Raw genomic sequence first — 18,136 nt, 5'->3', positions numbered from 1 at the left:
GGGAGTACATCAAAGCCTCCTGGCCTTTCCTTCACCTACCCCAACCTCCCAGCCCCTCTCCAGGGCACCTAAAACCTAAAACTAGAAAACTGAAAACCTCAATCTTTAACCCTGTGGCCTTGCTTAGGCCTCCCTGACCTTTAATACCTCTTTTACTCCAACTATAGTTTAAAAGTGGTTTCAGATCCTCAAGTGAGGAAAAAAACCCCAAGTGTGCACACTGATTAGCATTACCTCAGCTCCCAGCCCTCTGCTGCGGAGCTTCGGTCGCACTGCACGGCCCTGCTCGCCCAGTGGCTCTCGGCGCCTGCCTTCACAGCGCACCCCAGGCGTGACCTGCAGCATCCACCTGTTTTGGTCCTTTCCGTCCTTTCCCCTCAGTCCCCCTCCACCAACCCCCAAAGAGCTTCTCCCGTGGCTGCTGGCGCCCCTCGATTTTCACCCCAGCACCTTGTCCTGCTCCAGCCCTGGTGGGTCCAGCGCGGCCACGGCAAGCAGCTGTGTCCCAAAAGGGCTGTGGGAGCCTGTGCTGCACTGGAGGATGGCGCCTGGGCTGGTGCTGGCTGGCTGTCCTGCCCAGACCGCTTTTAAAAGGTATTTCCATCGTGGTCACAAACTTTATTTGAGAAAAAAAAAAAACACAAAAAAACAAGAAAAGAGAGTATGTTTTATACAAAAAAAAAAAAAAAGCCATTTTTCTTGGCCAGCCATTTCCTGAGTTCCCTTTGTTACTACTGCAGATATGTGTTTGAATAAGAGCCTTTTCCCCTCCCCTCTCCTATTCCTCCCTGTTCTACCCTGCAGTGAAGTCACAATCCAGCGTTTGTGGGCTCTGTGTGATGTCAGAGACTCAGCCTTGTGACTTCACCGGCGGGCTCAGGCAGAAGGTGCAGACGGGGCTGAGAGAAGAGAAAAAAACCCCCTCCTCTTCCCTTCCCCCCCCCCCCCCCCCCCCCCACCCTCTCGGTTTATAAAACCAGTAGCTGAGATAAATCGGAAGGGGGTGGGGAGAAGCAGCAGGGAAAGCTGAGAAAGATGCCAGAAAGGTACAGTAAATGGGCTTTATCTCTCTCTTCCTCTCCCTGAAAGTTGAGAGTGGAAAATTGCCCTGCAGAGGCCAGCTCTCGCCGACCACGCGCGCGGTGGCGGTGGCGGCCGTGTGTCTGCGGCGCCCTGTGCGTGTCACCCGCCCAAGTGACGCCGCCGTGCCCGCGCGGGGTGCCCGCGGGTGGGGGCGCGTGGGGAGGCGGGTGGGTGGGTGGGTGGCGAGAGCCGGAGGGGGGTGTCTGGATGGCGTGGTGACGGGGGCAGCCGGAGCCCGGTGTGGCCGGACACGGGGAGCCGCTCGCCTTGTCCCTTTTCAAAGGCCCCAGCTGTTGGCTGCTCGCTGCAGTCTGGCTCCTGCTCCGAGACCGACATAAATGGGTTATGGGGTTTATGCATGTGCGTGAAGGGAGAGGGGGGATTTTTCCCCCCCTTCCTCCCCCTATATCTCTCGTTGACATTGGTCTTGTTTTTTTATTTTGTTTTGGTTTTGGATGTGTTTTCTATTTTTTTTATCGCTCTGCAGGTTCAGAGTAGCATGGGGGTGGATGGGGTGGGGGCCTGCCATTTCACCGTGATGCGTGGGTACATCAGGAGGGAGAAGGGCAGGGCCTCAGGGTCATATTCTCAAGGGCTGTGAGATATGATTTCTTTAATATCTCCATCTTTTTTGGGTTTTGGTTGTTGTTGTTTTTTTTTTTTAACTGACAACCGCACAATAGCAATGTGGGTGCACCAGCAAAGAGCAACCTCAAAAAAAAAAAAAGGGAAGAAGAAAAAAAAAAGGGGGAGGAGGAAAAGGGGGGGTTAGCTTGCCCCTCCCTTCTTCTTCAGCATTTTTTTTTTCCTGTGTCCAATTTGCCGTTCACTTGAGATTTTGGACAAAGACAGGGGCAGTGGGTGGGCTGCTTTGAGTTTTGTGATATAATATGACTGAAGCGAGAGAGTAAAGCACAGACAATTAAGGATCAGCGCGAGGGCTTTGCTCATTCAGTCTGTTGAGGAAGCCGTCATTTTGTGTTAGTGTGTGTGTCTGGAGGAGGAAGGATAGTGGAGAGTGACAGTGGAAGGATGCCTAACGTTGTGGTGTATTTGTACTTGCTAAACGCCTGCTCCAGGAAAGGGGGACTTCAAAAGGAAGGGATGAGGGTAAGGGGCTCCTTCTGAATTTGCCCCTATGGTGAAGCCACTTCAGACTGGGCTCTCGCTGCTGGGAACGTGATGTTTTTGTGCCTCCTCGAAAGGGGAGGTCTCAGGAAGGAAAAGGGCATGCAGGTGTCAGGCAGGCTCCTTGCTGCCACCGCTCTGCCTACGCACCTCACCCTGATGACCGGCAGCTTCTCTGCTGCTCCGGTTGGCGAAGCTCCTGGGCAAAGCACCACATCCCGACCGGCTGCAGTGCCAGGCTCCTCTCCTTTCCAGGGTCACTTGGGTCCCGCCACTGCACTTCACTCTTAACGACCCAGAGCGCATCCTGCTTTTGTAGTTATTTATTTCTTTATTTCAACTACTGGACCCTGGCTGTCCTCTGCCAATGCATTTCAAGGCTGATGAATAGCACCCCCTGCAGTTATAGAGCTGATCTTTTGTAGCACAGATGTATAATTAATTGTGCAGCACTTTTGCAGTCTGAACAGGCAAGTGAATTCTTGGATGACACCCATATACTGCCACCGCCTGCTTCACAGACCCCCAGCTCCACGGCCCTCAGGGAAAGGACCTGCTGGCCACGGCTTGAGAGACTCTGTCCTACTGTACTGTCTGTAGTGATCTGAAACAGGATTCAAATCCAGGTCTTCAGTGTAAAAGCCAAAAACACCACAAAAAAGCCCAAACCCAAAGCACTGCTCTCAGCAGGAGTCCTCTCCTCTGCCCCTGCTCCAACATCAAAGGACTTTCAGAGTTATTTGCATCTCTGCTCCATCACAGTGGTGATGTTTGGGGATTTTTTTTCCCCTTCTTTCTTCTCTCAGAGGGGAAGTAAGGATTTGTTAGTTTGTAAAGCACTTTAAAGATAAAAATCATTGATTGTGCTGAGTGCTGTCTGTTGGCTTGTCTGAGTCAGGACCTGGGCTTGGCTGGGAAGTGAAGCCTGGAATCGCCTCACAGCCTTCTTGAAGGATTAAGTCAAAGACCCATTGAGGGGTCCTCCTGTGGACCTCTGGCCCCAGGAAAGGAAGAAGTGGGGGTGACCAGGTGGGACTGGACACTGCGTGTGAGCCTGGGAGGTGGGTGATGATGAGCAAAAGGCACCCTGTGAAACAGGGCAGAGGACACTGGGGATGTGATTTAGCTAAGATTAGATACGGAACAGATTTTAAGCCTCATCATCTTGTCTGGGTACGGCAGGATTGTCCCCTATGGGGTTTTACTCAGTTCTTTATCTACACCTGCTTTTAAATGACTCCTGAAAGAGCAGAAAACAGTGGAGAAACCCCTTTTCTTTGATTTCTCTTCAGCTGGGGACATCCATTGCCCAGGACTGTAACCATAGGTGTTCGGAGAGGGGGGAGGCATGCATCACTTCAGCCTCATGCTAGGATATGAAAGGATTAAATCTCTTGCCTAAGCAAAGTAGAAGGTCCCCAGGTGTCTTCTCTCAGGCTCAGAGATTGCAGTGGGAGAAGGAGGCAGGATCCAGCTGGGTAAGAGACCTCATCAAGAGGATAAAAGCATTTAGGGTAAAGGACAGTCTGTCTCCCTGAGTAGGGGAAGTAATCAGTGAGGATGTGCAAGGGTCTCTCAAAAAGCCCTAGGCAGGCAATGCTTATATCAGAGGAGAATTTCCAGGCAGTGGTGAAGGGGAATGAGCTGAAAGCGTTAATTGGTTTTCTCCCCCTTTCTGTTACGATATTCCCTTTCTTGTAACCATCACTGCTTTTTTTTGCTTTTTTTTTTAAAAAAAACCCCAACTTTTCTTCAACCTAAATAAGAGGACTGTTAAGGGAAACCCCCTACTTATTACATAGGGCTAGCTGCTGACTTACTGTTTCTCAGGATGAGATAATGCTAGCTGATTATAAATAGGGTGACTACCCTTTTTCATCAATATTAGGAGTAAGCTGACACCATCTTCAGCCAGTGGAATGAATCACACTGTAAGAGTTTGAAGCATTGCTGGTTTTAGAGAAGAGATGTCATCCCTTCTCTGACCCCACACTCCCTGCTGTGGAAGGGCTTGGCCCCAATGGGGGGGATCCCTGAGCTGTGGGCAGGTACCCCAGGGAATGTGAAATTTCACCCTGGTGAAATGCTTTCTCTCCACCAACATAAGCAGCATTTCTTCATTAGACCTGGGTTCAGCCAGGGTTATTAGGGGACCACCTTGAGGACTGCAGCCCCCCTGAATGCTGCTTCTCCTCGTGAAAGTGTTTGTGTTGGGATAGCTTGTTTTCTTATTTGTGAGTTTGGGCTATTTTTAAAACTTGCTAAAACCAGTGGAGACTCATTATGTTGGTAGGTTGACATGAATTGTGCTTTCTGAGGCTTCTGTTCTTGCTTCTGTGCTCACTGGTAATGTTCCCTTATTTTCAGAACCCTGATGGAAGGACAGTATTTTGTTTAGGTTTAATTACTCTGAACATGTTTACAGAAAAGTTAAATGGGAGGCCTTCACTCCTAATCACCTCTCAGGACAAATGTGAGTGCCAGCAGGATTCCCAGCTGCAGAAGATAATCTCTTCAATAGGGATGATGAAAGCCCCAATATATAAGCAGAGGTTTGGTTAGTTTGAACCTGAACTTCAGTAGGCAACTGAAGAGTCCCTTGAATCCTGAAATAGAAACAAGTTACTTAGGGTTTTACTGCGTGCCTTGGGCTCTCTGAAGATAGGTCTGTCTAGTCTTTACAAAGTTAAATGCTGATTTTCTTAACCCAGGATGGTTATATCTATTACCTGATAGCTTTTAAGGCATTGTCATCATTTGGGTTAGGTGACGTGAATGAAAATATCCTTCTTTCCCCCACCTCCAAATGTGTTGGTAGTGTTCATAAATAGTTGAATATGTTGTGTTTAAAGTCAAGTTCTGTGTGTTCTCGTGTGCCTTATCTGGACTTGGATTTGAGTGTGACTTTAAAGTAATGCAGGGCACTAAAATGAGACACTAGTGTCTTTTGAAATGCAGAATTAGAGGGTTTGAGCACTGAATGAGACTCGATATAAAGTAATTAAAGTGGTTGTGTTTGAAGGAGATTTTTTTCCTCATGTTTTGTTAGCAATAGGTGATACATAAATAAACTGTGGTGGAACTTTACAAATTTTTCTAATAAACCAATCTTTCTGATGAATCAGGACCAGAGACCATCACTATACATGACAGAAAAAGCAGAAGTCAGTTTCTGTGACAAGAAGTTAATGAGATTTCATGCAAGGTATATCTTCAGTGGACCCTTAGATTACTACTACTCAATATAAATACAGTGTTCTTACCAGATGAACACAGAAGACCTCTTGGTTTGGTCCAGCCTGATGCCCTCTGCTTTTGCTTCCTGCTGCTGCAAGCCCTTCTCATGTGCTGTTTCATGTGCCTGAATTTTGGAGTGTGGTAGCAGCAAGGTGACTGGAAGAACTAATGCTGTTCCTTCAGGGACCTTTTTTTTTTTTCCTTCTGTTGGAACAGCTGAGATTCAGAACAGCTATTGCATGCATCAGGGAGGAAACCAACAGGGAGCGAAATAAGAATCAAAATCTTAGTTGCCTCTAAAATTTGGGACTGTATGTCATGGGGATTTAAGCTTGTTAAGCCTGGAAATTCCCAGTTCCCTGCAGGCAGAAAAAAAAAACCCAGCAAATGAAACCTCTGTAAAAGGCCAGCAGAAGTAAAAGAAAAAAAAAATTCCTTTCTGTAAAACATGTTCAGGCAAGGCAGAGTTGGTTTTATGTAAGGCCATTTAAAAAGATGAGTTCTTCTAATATTTGAATTTCTCCTTTTATTTAGATGTGTTTAGCAATTCAGATAATGAAGATCTATTGATGGCCTTTCCTGCCTTCTTGGAGACAGTCTTGCTAGAGAATCGTGTTTGTGTGGCTTTCTAATTTAATTTCCACCTTTATTACTTTGGACATATGCATGGAAATGCAATCCACTCTTCCTCAAAAGTCCAGCTTCTGTTGTTTCTTGCTTTTTTTACTGGACTCAGATTCTTTTGTCTGCAGCATCACAATCACTTTCACAGCAACTAATTCTGATTCTGCCAGAAGCAGCTTTTTGGCAGGAGGTAAAAGGAGTAAGCAGAAGCAGCTGAGCAGGTCTTAAGGTACAAAGATCTTATTTTCATGAATCAGCTCCTTGTAACGGGAAGATGAGAGGACAGAAGTGTTGCAGTATTAAAAGATGGAGCAGAATTGTCTCCCATATAGGTGATTTAATTTTTCTCTTGCTATGATTCATGCTACTACCTTCAGCTGCTTTATCATTTTCCTTCCTTTGAGATGCTCCAGACTCTCAATCCAGTTGTTGCTCTGTTGCAGGAATTGGGCTGTAGGACTTAACACTTAGGCTTAAGGAGACACTTCTTGTGTCTGGAGGAGAGCCACTTCCAAGCGACGCACCCAAGACATGATTCGTCCAAAATACTTTCCAGCAAGCACACGGATCCTTTGGCTGTTGTAAGGGGAAAAGTTCAATATCGGTGAATTAATGAGAGGAGAGCCCTCACTGTCTTTGCTGCAGTTCCTTGGGAGACATCTGATACTGCTTCTCCCTTGTGTAGGGTCAGATGTAGCACATTTTATCTGAAGTAAGCGTAAAAGAAACAGGAGGAAGGTATGGGAAATCCTGGGGCTAGATAGGAAGAGAGGTAGGAAATGTTAATGAATGCAGCCATGCTGATGTCTTTCTTGGAGAAAGAGAAACAAGCTAGCTGCCCTTGCTTTACACTTGCTTAAAGATGTAGCTGTCCCACCGTGAATATAAGTTTCAGTCCCCAGTTGCATGACCTGTAGGTGCCCAATCTGGCTGTCATCTTTTGTATTACCTATCTTCAAGCTAGTCTCTAATGCCCATTCCCATAGCATCTAAGTGCCTCTAGATGAAAGCTGTAAAAGTGCAGTGGTGAGCCTGTGCATGACATGAAATTGTGTAACGGGGGAAAGGATTAGGATAAGGGTAATACTTTGAGGGGACAGGTACCGTGCCTGTGAGAAAACTGCGTGCCTGACTCTGTGGAGACTTCAGCCTCCTGGTGCTGCTAGTTCAGTGCTTCTCATCAGCAATGAAACCTTTTGTAAAGAAGAAGAAATCTCTCAGAGGACCCCACCAGCTGCATTCAGAAATCATCTTTCCTCTAACAAACACTGGGGCTCTTGGAGTCTTTCCAGCGTATTACCTGCAAATTTGTTCTCTATCCCCCAGGCTGCACCCCTTGCTTGTCCTCCCCCCTTCCAGGCAGAGGGAGCTCAGAGGGTGTCTGGAGATGAGAGGTGGTTGAGGTCAGGAATGGTGTCATCCTTCCGTTTCCCCCCCCTCCCAGCTGCTAATGTATGCTTTGTAGAGAGCCACACAAACTGAGTAATTACTGAATTACGGCTAGATCAGAAGTGGTGACCTCAAAGACAGAAGGAGACTCTCCATCTCCATTTGTCAGCCCTCTCGGGGTCAGAAGGACCTTTTTTCTCCAGGATCTGTGGGAGAGGGGAAAGGGATGTGCAAGGTAAGCCTTACATTTAAGACATAATGGGAAAAAACATTTGCTTTTGCCATTGCAGAGTTGACGTGCAGTAAAAGACTCAGCATTGCTTGCATGTGTGCTGTGGCAGCAGCACTGGTGGGAGCAATGGCACTAACCCTGAGGGCTACTCAGGGGGCTTTATGTTGCCCAGAACCTCCCATCCATCGTAGAGGAGGGTGCCAGGTCTTGAGACCATTTTCCTGCCTGTTTCTGCTTTATTGTGCCTCTATCCTTGGAAGCACTTTGATTAGGAGGTGGAGGGAGGGTGTCTGGGAGGAAACAGGTAGGATTTGGAAAGTTTCTGTTGTGGTAGTACTGTAGTGGCTCTGTACAGTTACAGCTGAGCTGATTTTCTTGCGCTAAAAGCAGAGACTTCAATCTATCTTATGACTGTGGTGTAGCACATCTGCTCAATTTATAGCACTTACTCTTTGATGATGGAATGTATTTGCTGGAAATTTACATGCAAACCTGGTTAGTTTGTTGCATTGATTTTAAAATTGATCCTTTAAGGGTTTATTTTGGTAAGTAACCATTTTTGGCCTTAAATCCCTGGGGTTTTTTATTATTTTCCAAATCGAAAGGTGATTTGCTTATAAGTTGCTTTAAGAGCATATAGATACTACTGATGACTTTCCCCTGAACTAGAACTGCTTGCATGGATGTTAGATTCCCGCCCTGATTGTGTGTTTGCAGGATCAGAGCCCTAGTAGCATGATGGGGTTAGTTTCTTCATTAGTCCTAACAATGCTTTATTGATAACAAATTTTTTTGTGTAGGTGATGGTGGTTAAGTAGTTGTCACTGAATGGCCAAGTCAGAAGGTTGAATTTCTTTCTTCTGGAAAGAAAGTGAAATGCTCAGTGTCAAAGAAAAACTCGGTGATGTGAACAAGGTGTACTAATGATAGTGGGTTTTCATCTGGAGTCTGCAGACAGCCAAAAATTAGTTTCTGAGAGAATTAAATTCTCCATTAAGCTCAGTGGGGTTGTACGTTAAAGCCTGATACATCACTTCAAAAGCTGCAAATGATACGGCATCTCTGCTCATGTGATATTTAACTAATACAGTTTTGGTAACTTTGTTTTCATTCTGTGCTTTTAATGACCATGTATATTACCAGTGATGCCTACTGTAGTGCAACAGCTGACGATAGTGTGGCATTTGTCTGTATTTATAGCACGATTTTTTTTAAAACTTCGTTTCAACCTTTAAAATCAGCCATGTAGTTTTGAGCTGTTAAATATTTTAAAAAGCAACTCCTCTTGTACTTCCCTTGTAACACCTATAAGTCATTAGCAGAGATGGGAAATGCTGCTGTGCAGCAGAGTAGAGATCTAGGTATTTAAGTATGCAAATTCACTTATTTTTGGTCCTTTGAGAAATGTTTGACTTGTGAATGTTAGCTGTCCTTGTAGTTTTATAGTGCCTTTCTGAGCATTTTACAAAACTTTTTCTATTTCTGCTGCAACTTCATTTTGGACATGACGTAAAAAATACCTCAATGTACCAAGCTTATATAGATAAGCTGTGTTCTCCCATATTTGTATACACGAAAGGGTTTTACCTTAAGGTAAGTTTAACTTAAGGTAGAGAGCTCTAAGCACTCCTACCTTAAAAATCTACATAAAGGATTGACCTCAATTGACGTTCCACTTCAAAATCAGAAAACAGATAATGGAAAATCAAATTATAAAAACCTTATCGAGTTCCCCCACCCCATTACAGCTTTTATCACAGTCCTGGATCCCCAGAGGGAATGCTGCTCTAACAAAGCTCTTAGCATGCCATGGCAGTCAACAAGATTAAGGTTGTTTGTGACTAGAGCAACCTCACGGTTTGTCACGGTGAATGTGCTGCCGGAGCCTCTTGTGCAGGCGAAGGAAGCAATGACCTCTGCCTCCCATAAGCGAAGCACCGTGCCTTAAACACTACACGCAAATGGGCAACAAGTGCTGAGGAGAGCAGGGGCATACTGTACTGCGAGAGCATGCAATAAGGCAGTGCCTGTGTGCTCCAGCAGCAATTCCCAGGTAGCTGATGTGGAGCACATCACAGTAATCTCATGTGAAGGAGATAAAGCATAGATCACAGCAGAAGGCTTGCCTCCAAAAGGAGCTGTCGCCTGTTGAGTCCGGAGAGGAGCAGACGAGCAGGTGAGACCTTCCAGGGCTCTCCTGCTGCACGGTTGCCTGGACAGCAGCTGGGGAGCCCCCAGCACCCACAATTTGTTAACTTGAGAGACAAATAGTAGGAGCACATGTTAATTGTTGTCTGTTCCGGTTGTTTTCCCCAGACTATTGCTATCGTTGCAGTCTTATCTAGATGGAATTTCATCCAGTCTCCAAATTATTTTTGACAGATAATGCATGGTACAAGATGTGGTGGTTTGTATTTATTTTTCATAAAGAGCAAGTCACCTGTGGGGGAGCCATCAGAGAAGTTGTCAGCTGGCTGTGTTTACAACACAGTCCTAAGCAGTTTGTTGCTTTTTGGGATGAGCTATATGCAGGGGCCTTCTCTCAGAATAAGACTTGCTGAGGATCTGGGGAACAAAGCTTGGGAAACAGGGCAGTTATTGAAACTGTCATATCTGCTCAGTAAAGTTCCTGGCAAAGCAAATTTTAAATGATGCTCGAGCTTTCTCTGCCCAGCACTTAGAGCTTCTCAGGCTGCCAGCCTCCTGCGTTTTCACGTGAAACGTTCTGAGTGGCAGATGGAGGAAACTGTAGTGTCATATAGAGCTTCCTTTGCTGGCATGTAGGCTTAAATGAAGGAGATGATGATTTGACAGGCGCTGCATCCTTGCTCTCAAGCTGCCCCCTCCACCAGTCTCCTTGCCCCCTCACTCTCAGAAATGGAAACCAAAACCGAGTGAATATTCTTTAAAAAGCTTCATCGTTTCGCCAGTGCAGGAGTACGATTAGACAGACGTAGCTCCCAAATTTAAGGCTGACAGGGGACTCGGGAGGGTTGGGAGTACCGTTTCGAGTAGCCCAAGGGGCGCTGCGGCGGGGAGCAGAGCCCCCGCACCGCCGGTGCCCCGCGCACCGGGCCGCCCACAGCCTCCATGTTGTTTCCCGAGCTCCCCGCCGCTCCGATAAGGCACCTCCGGTTCGGGGCCCGCCCAGCAGTCCCGGCGTGCGGCCTGACCGCCGGCTCGGAAGGTGCTTCCAGGGCTCTGGGCTGGTGAAGGGGCTGCCCGGCCCGGCCGCCGCCGCCTGCCTCCTACCCGGGAGGAGGCCGGGCGGCGAGAAGCGGCCAAACGGCATAAATCCGGTTCTTAAAATAACTTGGGGTGGGGGGGGTGGGGGTATTGATTTATGAGAAGATTGAAATGGAAACTGCCACGGTCCCTCCTTGGGAGGGGGCCCAGCGCTCCACTCTGCTCTGCCTCCGCGCCGCCCGGCCCCGGGCCGCCGGCGGGATCCGCCGCCTCCCTCACCCGGTGGCGGCCGCGCCGCCTTCGCCGTGAGGGGCCGCCGGGCGGGGGTCTCGGTGCCCGCCGCGGGGAAGGGGCGGGCGGGCGGGCGGGTGACACGCGCGCCGGTCGTGCCTCGCCCACGTGCGGCGGCGGCGGCGCCCGCTCCCAGCCCACGGGACGGGACGACCCGCCGTCCTCCCCCGGCCGCGCGGCGGGGAGGCGGCACCCACCGCCCCCTCCCCGGGGTGGCGGCGCGCGGCCCCTTTAAGCGGGCGCGTGGTGGGAGGGGAGGTGGCTCCGCCGCTCCCCCCGCCCCGCGCGCTGCCGCGCTCACTCAGACACAGAGATGTACACAGGCGCGCGCACGCGCCGCTCCCCCTCCCTTCTCCGCTCCCTCCGCCCGGCCGGGACCCGCCGCCTCGCGCCGTTCCCGCTGGCGCGCGCTGCTCCCCAGCGCCCGCCGCCATTGGCTGCCGGGGGTCAGCTGACCCCGTGTTATTTCCTGTGTGTGTGTGTGCGTGCGTGTGGCGCTGTGTGTGTGTGAGGGGAGAATGGAGCGAGACGCCCCCGGGCCCCCGCGGTCCCCCCGGCCCGGGCCCCGGCCTGCAGCGGCGCCCCGCCGCCCGCGCTGCTGAGCCGCCCCCGCCCCGCCCGCACCTCCCGCGGCGGCGGGGGGCGCCGGGGAAGGCGGCGGGGGGGAGGGTGGGGAGGGAGGGTCGCAGGTAAGGGGCACCCGCGCTCGGGCCGGGGGGTGTCGGGGTGTGGGGGAGGCCTGGGGAGAGGGAGGGCTCCCGGCACTGGGGAGGCCGAGGCCCCCTCGGCAGTGCGGGAGGTTGCATGGAAGGCGATGTGGGGGTCTCATCCGTGAGCAGGATGGAGGGCGAGTGTTGGGTACGAGGAGGACTTGTGAAAGGGCTCTTGGGAAGTTCTCAGTATGTTTAACTCTCCCCCCCCACGTCTTTTTCTTTAAAGAAAAAATGTTTATGTGTGTTTAAGGAGGCCCTCGTGCTCCGTAGTGAGGCGCCCACCTGTTTTCCTGTCGTGAAAGAATGGTCTTTTGCAAGAATTGTGAAGTTTTTATGGAGATGTGGGGGTTCCGGTGCTTCTGTTGAAGGGGTAAATGATTGAAAATGTCGGAGAAGATGGGTGTACCCCGTGCACAAATTGCAGTAGATGGACAGGCTGTGTTCTAAATGCTTGCGGTTCGTAGTGCTTTTTACTTTCTGGAGAGTTAATCTAGCGTTCATTTGCAGAGATAATCAGAAAATAGTGTGTTTGGGCTGCTGTGAGGATAAGGTTGTCTTTTGTTAATGCTGCTTGCTTTGCTGGAAGTTGTGTTTAGGACTGCAGTTGGAAGTTATTTTTCCTTACCTTCAAGGAAGGAATAAGAGAAAGTTATGTAACCTAAGCGTTTTAACCTGTGTATCAGAACTGTCTAATGATACTGGGTCTCTGTTACTAAGGTGAAAAATAGGAGCACATTTGTATGTGAATCAACAAGTGATTGTCTCTCTGGGTAGATTTGGCACCATCAGAATCCTTTATTTCTTCTGTATACTGTCTTTTCCATAACATTCCCCACCTCAATAAAAGAGCAGGGAGTTTGATTAAATCGCAGCATTGTTTCCTGTACCATTCCAGGTTTTTTTTTTTTAATCCTCCTTTGAAAACACGAGAAAAAATAATAGAGATACCTATGAGGGGGATTGAGGATCGTTTGCAGAGCTTCCTGTGTTTAGGTTAGCATTTCAAAAGCTATTCATGTCTGTGTCACTTGTTGCCATCTGTCCATTCATCCGTGGGTAATTCTTTGGAGTGTTTGGTTTTTAGCATGCCTCCTGATCAATAGGTGTGCGTGTAGCAGTTGGCTCACCTTTACCCAGTCTTTGTAGAGCAATGAAATGACTGGATGATGGAGATGCAGCAATGTCTAGGTTAGGTTTATAGCATATTGGCTGAACTCAAATCAAGAAGAGATGTTTTTTCACCTATTTTCTAGACTACTTTTTTGTTAGATAACTTCGGTTTCTGAGGTTTATAGATGAGTATTGCATAGTGTAACTAAGTCCATTTGGTTAAATGTTTGTGGTAAATACTACTTAGTATTATTCTCAGTTTTCATTTGGTTGAAAAGTTTTGGGTTTTTTTCCTTAAATCTACATCTTTAAATAGGGCTCTATATTAGTTCACTTTAACTTGACTTGTTTGTTTGAAGCTGTATTTTTTCATCTGTTGTCTCTGCATTAGGTTCAGTTGATGTATAAAAAGGCAGCTGCATTAGCGTACTGCAGAAAGAATTACTATTTAAAAAAAGGAGAGATGTATTTATTAGTTTAGTCATCTATGCCGTAAACTTTGTTAATGTTATGAGGAGAGGCGAATAATATTTCCTCATTTCTCCAAATTGCTGGTACGTAAAATGCATATTTTTGTGTTTTTGTGTTGAATTAGCAAGCCTAATGAGTGCCTTCTGAGTGGGAGTATGACGACACCTTCTATATCAAAAATATGACTTGCTACTGTACATTTTTATTTCTTATGGTTTGGGGAATGACCTCAGACAAGCTGATAGCTCTTGGGCTTTGTATTAACAGACTTACTGTCTAGGAGAGGTTTTTGGACCTTCTTGCAAGTTTGGTGTTCTTCAGACTACTTAGCTTTAAATTTGTTAGCATCTTTTCTAGTGGCATAGTATATGTTTTGACACAATTTGGGCTTTGATCTCTAAATCAGATTTCAGAGGCTTTGGGATTGATGGCACCTGCATTTTTGCTGAAATACATACTTTAACATATCTTTACAGCCTGGGGCAGGTTAAGTGTAGTTCCCTATATGAAAGTGCTGGGAGCAGCTTGGTGTTGTGTCTTTAACAGGAGGTCAGGAATTTTTTTTTTGGTCCTTTTTTTCTTAGTTACTAATGCTTCATAAAGAAGGCTTGAGGTGAATTTTTATTAAAGGACTGAATTTATTCCTATAATGCATAAATAAGATCTGAAGGTTATTCACATGAAACAGAAAACTTGTTTGTCTATTAGTTGTAAAGGAGACCTCTTTTTATTGCCAGAAGTTGTTTCCTTAACCTTCAGCTGAAGAACTGGGGAAATATTAAGCTCTTTACTACATTTTGAAGGATACTGGGATTAAATTTAAAGACTTAAAGTAGTATAAGTAAAAATGTTCTTAATGTGGTTCTGTCAATGATTGATATGTGTCTATATAGTCTGTAGGAAAAAGTAAGAAATGTGTAGGTCTTGGGTTTTTTTCTCCCCATCCCTCTTCCTGTTGTGGAAATGTGTGTAAAAAAGTCCTTTTGGGCTCTTGGTGCAATGTTAAAAAGAAAATAATTGCATACCCCCTTTCTGCCTTCCTTTTTAGGTCATGTTTAACTAAACCACCCATGAAGCACAGCAAAATGGCAATAGTGCCGCTCTTAGAAGGGTCCCTTCATAGGAATTGTATGGCACAATTCCTGTTGCTATTCTACCAACTTGGCAGGTTGCTATCTGGAATAAGGGCATAATATGTAATAAACTTGAATAATTTCATGCTGCTTGCTTGGCTTCCCTATAATTTGAGATAAGAGTATATTTAAGAGTTTATAGCTGGCTTATGCATATCTTGCATTTTGATACAGGGTATGCCAGATCTCCATTTGGGTGGTGTAGCTTTTTAATTAAAGCATATATTTATTTTTTCATACCCTGTTCAATTATATTTTATACTTATAAAGGGTATTAGACTAATGTTTTTGGAACCTGAGTTCTGACACCTTTCAAAGATTTAGAAACAGTTTTGGCAGTGCTAGCTTCTCAGGCTTCAATGTGTACCTTAACTGACTGTGTGAGAATTTGTGTTGCTTAATCCTGCGATTGGCCTCCGAGACAGGAAAGATTATGTACAACAGTTTCTGAAGAGCCAACTAACGTGCTGATTTGATGGTAGAGACTGGACTGAGACCAACCAACTCTTCCCATTCAAGTAATTAAACTTTGGTCCGAGAGCAAAAGGTGTTTTTTCTTGACTTTTTGATGAGAGATCTCTCAAAATTTTTTAAATTTCTGGTTTAGTTTTTGGACTTCTAAAATAGAAAATAAAGGTAGTCTTAAGTATTTTTAACAACTTCTAATAGTGTTGATATGATATGTTGAATTTTTTTTTGTAGAAGACTGTTTAGTACTACTGATAGAGGACACACACACACAATGTAAGCAGAGGTTTGTATTTCTCTAAAATCACGCAGGAGAGGCTGTTGTATTCCAGTAGTGGGATCCTCATGTGCGATTCTGTTTCTATCAAACTTTTCTTATTTAAAAAAAAAAAAGTTGGTACTGTTATTCCACTGACCTGGGTCCCCTCCCTTACAGTTCTTGACTGGACTTCAGTCTTGACTGACTGGAAAAGTGGAAGATTCTGTCTTAAAGCCATGTACAGCATTGCTGTATGCAATCTGTGTCACACTAGTGTCTAGCTATACCACTCCTTGATCTCTTCAGTAAGCCTTTCCACTGCTGCTTGCCACTAAGTTATGTATTGGCTTGTTTTGGGACACTTGGAAAAGCATACGGTTTTCTTCGCTATGCACGTTTCATTTTAAGGGAGTGCTATGCACGTTTCATTGGGTGGGGGGCGGAAGCCAGACCCAAAGACTCAAAAGTTGAGGCTGATGTGTAATCAAAAGCGGATTCTGTTTAGCCCTGTTGGAGGATAAGATCAGTTCAGGATGTTCTAGAGTCTGTGATATGCTGCCTATTTGCCTTTGAAGACAAAAAAATGTGAAAATTAAATGTTATCAACTCTTGAACTTGTTTGTGCTGCATTTGTGAACAACAGCACAAACAGTCAAACTTCCAGTTTTGACCTGGACACAACAAAGCATTCACATTGCAGTAAAACTCCTGGGCTTTCCCGCCTCTTGTCTAGTGGTTCCTCAAGAACAGAGTTAAGAAGTGGTAGAAGAAAGCACAAGCATCCTCTTGTTGGCTTGACCTGGTGACAGTGAATATGCACATACTCTTCCCAGTGCTCTTTGTGTTTCTTTTTACCATCGTGTTTGTAACTGGTGATAATAGTGGAGGAATGGAAAAAGCATTACCAGGTTCTTTGTCTGAAAGCGAGCCCTGGCTTGAGTCCCTTTGAGATTTGATCTGTTCTCCATTTGAGAAGCCCATTATTTCTTGCCTGTGTTGTGGTGCAACAAATACAAAAAAGCTAGGAAAATTACTTTTTTTCCCCCCCTCTCTTTGTTGTAAGCATGCAGCATGTCTGTGTTCATACCAATAACTGCATATGGAATCATTGTGTATTCTGTGCTGGAATATGATGATTTATTTTGAAGTATTTTACTAGTATGAACTCAAGTCATCTAATTGCTAGTAAATTGCAAGTCATAAACAGAACCCTCCGATGAGTTCTGATAAGAGCTCAGTACTTAGCTAGAAATTGTATGGGGAGCTACTATGCTAGAAGCTTTAACACAGTTTATTGGAAGTATTGTTCATATCACTTTTCCTGTAAAAAATATGTGCTGCAAACTCTGTCTTGGTAATAGCTTTTAACTGGAGACTTGGTATTAGCAGAGCTGACTATAGATGGCTTGTGTCCATCTACAACATTGCTAATAACTATGAAAAACATACCTAAAACTTATTAGCTGAAAGAAAAATACATACTTTCACACCTGCCAGAACTTAAAGGAATAAACCATTGTACACCATGATGAAATGTTGATAATCAGCTTCCAATTCAGTATCTGCAATTTGCTGTTACCTTTGGTCAGATGCCTGGATGCACTTGACTTTCCATGAGATTTGATTTGTCCAACAGTCTTTCCTATGAGTAGTAGTTCTGGAATAGTAGGAACACTGTATGTGATATTTTCTTTTTTTCTAAATTAACATAAATGGTTATCTTATAAAAGTAGTGAGTGCTGCATGATCAGCATTATATTGTCTGCTGGAAAGACAATACAGCAGAGAGGAAGCAGTCCAGGAGGTTCCTGGAGTGTGTGGAAGATAACTTCCTGACACAGCTGGTGAGTGAGCCAACTAGGGAAGGCGCCCTGCTGGGCCTGTTGTTCGCGAACAGAGAGGGACTTGTGAGTGATGTGATGGTTGGAGGCCCTCTTGGGCAGAGCGATCGTGAAATGATAGAGGTTTTGATTCTTGGAGAAGTAAGGAGGTGGATCAGCAGAACTGCCACCTTGGACTTCTGCACAGTAGACTGTGGCCTGTTCAGGAGACTGGTTGACAGAGTCCCAGGGCTCAGTACTGGGGCCAGTTCTGTTTAATACCTTTATCAGTGATCTGGACAAGGGGATCGAGCGCACCCTCAGTAAGTTTACAGGTGACACTAAGGCAGGAGTGTTGATCTGCTTGAGGGTAGGAAGGCTCTACAGAGGGGTCTGGACCAGCTGGATCGATGTGCTGAGGCCAGCTGCATGAGGTTCAACAAGGCTGAGTGCCAGGTCCTGCACTTGGGTCACAACAACCCCCAGCAGCGCTACAGGCTTGGGGAGGAGTGGCTGGAGAGCTGCCAGTCAGAGAGGGACCTGGGGGTGTTGGTCGGCAGCCGGCTGAACATGAGCCAGCAGTGTGCCCAGATGGCCAGGATGGCCAATAGCATCCTGGCTTGTATCAGAAATAGTGTGGCCAGCAGGACTAGGGAGGTGATTGTCCCCCTGTACTCGGCACTGGTGAGGCCACACCTCAACTACTGTGTTCAGTTTTGGGCCCCTCACTACAAAAAGGACATTAAATTACTCGAGCGTGTCCAGAGGAGGGCAACGAAGCTGGTGAAGGGTCCAGAGCACGTGTCTTATGAGGAGCGGCTGAGGGAACTGGGGGGAGAAAAGGAGGCTCAGGGGAGACCTTATCGCTCTCTACAACTACCTGAAAGGAGGTTGTAGTGAGGTGGGTGTCAGTTTCTTCTCCCAAGTAACAAGTGATAGGATGAAATGGCCTCAAGTTGCACCAGGGGAGATTTAGTTGAGATATTAGGAAA

General features: G+C 46.4%; 1 protein-coding gene across 8 annotated transcripts in view; it reads left to right on the top strand.

Annotated features, from left to right (window-relative positions):
• TCF20 (transcription factor 20) overlaps window positions 1–18,136 on the top strand; it is a 132,576-nt gene that overhangs the window by 55,827 nt on the left and 58,613 nt on the right. The window contains exon 1 of one of the 8 annotated variants that reach the window (XM_074826812.1): window positions 11,829–11,859. The exons of 6 other annotated variants lie outside the window; for them this stretch is intronic. The gene's annotated coding sequence lies outside the window, so the exon portion shown is untranslated. Of the gene's footprint in view, window positions 1–11,828; window positions 11,860–12,144; window positions 12,254–18,136 lie in introns of those variants that run through there. One more of the 8 variants, XM_074826815.1, reaches the window with a different exon arrangement.

This window comes from Strix aluco, chromosome 5, assembly GCF_031877795.1.
Source record: "Strix aluco isolate bStrAlu1 chromosome 5, bStrAlu1.hap1, whole genome shotgun sequence".
Taxonomy (NCBI): domain Eukaryota; kingdom Metazoa; phylum Chordata; class Aves; order Strigiformes; family Strigidae; genus Strix; species Strix aluco.
The sequence above is the reverse complement of the archived record's forward strand: the minus strand, read 5'-3'. Positions and strand labels throughout refer to the sequence as shown.